The sequence below is a fragment of the Habropoda laboriosa genome, unplaced genomic scaffold (genome assembly GCF_001263275.1).
Source record: "Habropoda laboriosa isolate 0110345459 unplaced genomic scaffold, ASM126327v1 scaffold816, whole genome shotgun sequence".
NCBI classification, from domain to species: domain Eukaryota; kingdom Metazoa; phylum Arthropoda; class Insecta; order Hymenoptera; family Apidae; genus Habropoda; species Habropoda laboriosa.
Genome location: NW_017101002.1, coordinates 1,048,458 through 1,051,371, shown reverse-complemented (window position 1 = coordinate 1,051,371; position 2,914 = coordinate 1,048,458).

The window sequence follows — 2,914 nt, the reverse complement described above, 5'->3', positions numbered from 1 at the left end:
CTCTGAAAGAACGATGCTAAATGCCGATCGAACTAAAAATTAAACGAAAATTCTCGAGCCCGGCTGCGGCGAACCACTTACGCACCACGTCTACGTACATTTCTTGTGTATTATATCTACGTGTATCTATGTGTATTCCTTAAGATAGGGGTGCGAACGCGGTCCGAACTGAATTACGACCTTACGAGCGGCGGCGACGGCGATACAGAGTAGAGAGAAGAGAACGAATTCTTGAAACTTGACAAAAGATTCGAGCGACGATGAGAGAAGAACGTGGACTAATTTCGATTCTTACCGGTCCGGAGGGAGACGACTGAGAGAGAGAGAGAGAGAGAGAGAGAGAGAGAGAGAGAGAAAGAGAGGCGATTCTAACGAAACAAAGGATTCGAAACAAAAGTGGCTTTTGTCACCGTTGAATCCGTCTACGGTCGAACTTACTACACGTTAGGGACGTTCCTCGAACGCGTGACTGTAATTTTCGCACCGTAATTTACCGTCGACGAAAATAATGTTCCCTTCGACGATACACACCTCTTTTTACGTAACGTTGCGCGATGTATTTAGTAAAACGCAATATATCCTGTTAGTTGAAAGATCGAAGGACAAGATCGATCGAACGCATGATTTATCGCCTGAAGAATATGTTTGTCCCAGTTGCGTTTCCTGTTCAGCCTCGGTCGTTTATTTCTCGGCAGTCTGCTTATTTGCTGACTTTTAACTTTATTCATCCCTGTATGTATTATACAAATATTCCTATCGAATGTTTATTTCAATCCTGACAAACGGATCGACGTATATGCAACGAATTTTGCGATACATATTCGTCTATAGCTGCGTCTACCTACACGTATGTAGAAATTCCGCCGATCGCGTACGTACATACATACATGGTGTACAACAGCTTATCTTCTTTACACATTGAGACAAAGCAAAGCAGATGCCCGAGTAAACGTGGATATTATACCCCACCCGTATAGGTACTAACGAGAACAGAGATGTATTCTCGATAATAAGCTGTTGAAAGTAAAATAATACAGTGTTAGATTCGATAACGCGCGCGCGTGGTTTCGAAACGAAAGGAAGAAAATAAATATCGATTTCGAATGAAAAGAAAAGTATCGCGTACGTATCCTCGGTTCATCCCTCGTACCTCTCAATTGGTATAATCGGTATGTCCAACTTTTCGCTCTTGCTATCGTCCGATATCCTCGGTCGTCGTCTTCCCCGTATCTTTACTATCGCGGTTAGGTAGATTTTCTCCGCTGCTGTTGCATGTACATACTACACGTGTACTACATACGATGCACGGATGGTAACGTTCGAAAAGTGACAATTCCGAAGAGTGGGAAGAATACCAGATATTCCGAATAAAAATAAGAACCTCGCCTCTCTTTCTCTCACGCCCTCCTGTATTGTTATATCGTGGAAGAAATGCATCGTAGTCTAAAAGGATTACGTACCCGTGAAAAGCAATCGTGCATGCTTCCACTTCGTGATACTTTTTCTCTCCGCTTCTTCAACTTTCCACCGAAAACTTTTTTCAACAAGTTGTTGCTAATGCTCCACGTTTGTACAGACCACGTATAGAAATTGGTAGAAGATTACACAATACGCTTACCCCGGTAACATTTTCTCCGTAAGATCAGATTGTACTCGTATCGATGGAGGAAACAGGTCGCTTACTGTTAACACGTTCGTTTAAACAGCGCAACCTTTGCTCGTGCAACGCAACTTGTTCGAACGCGGTGGCGACTACGCGCGTAATAACGTCCGAAAATCTCTCCGTTAGTGGGAGAACGAGAAGTGTACGTTTCGATGTCCAGTTACATGCTCCTACGAATACTTTCGGAAGTAACTTTAAATGACCCTTACTCACAGGTACATATATATACCGTAACAATGTCAACCGCCAAGGTCAACAACTTTGCGTAAAAAGACAATTCGGAAGATAAGTTAAAAGGTACGCGCGTGAAAATCGCAGGTTTTATCTTATCGTTACTCTCTTTCGAAACAGCGCTAATTTTACTTGAGAAAAATTTCGGAAACGATAACAATAATAGCAAACTGACTGCTGGAAGGATACCCGTAAAAGGAAAGATAGGACAGACGTAGGGTGGTATAAGGATTGAAGCGAAAGAGGAAGCAAAATGTCGAGTCGCGCGTCAAATAAAAATTCGGAGGACGTAACTGGTACTACTTCTCTTCTTCGAAAAAAAAAATCGTAACCTGAAGACGCGTTAATAGAACGTTATTTGGTTAGTAAACTCGTGCTAATAACGATCGATGCTCTTTTCTGTTCGCGCTCGTCGATTATAACCGCTTGTGGATAATTTACACGTCGCGACTTTCCTCCTCCTACTCTTTTAACAACGAACCCACGCCAACTTTGTCACAAATTCTTAATGTTGTATCATTTTCAATATGATATCATGGAAACGGACATCTTACGTTTCATCTACCGGACCGTTCGTTGTATATGAGTTATATTTTATTACCGAATACACAGAAAAAACGTTTGCAGCAGCGTTATAAGACTTCGTGTGGTTATATGTATTTTGCGAAACACGCATTATCACAAACTTTGTCGTTTATTTATGGTCTTATATGTACTCTTTGTTCGTAACATGGTGCTTTTGCGAAGAAAAATAGACGCGTCTTTGCTTCGCACGGCGATTTACACGTATCCTCCTCTTACTATCAGATGATAAAACTGCATCGCCGCCGGGTGGTTCTAAGTATACACATACAGCTACATATATGTACAACAGCTGTACAGCGATGGGGAACATAGAAAGAGTTAGAAATAAGGGTAATGCAAAAGGAAATTCTTAATTAGATATTTTATACAGTGTCGCTTATAGTATGATCAAAGAGATCGATCGAAAATTGCAATCTAATTTTATTGGCTGGCTGG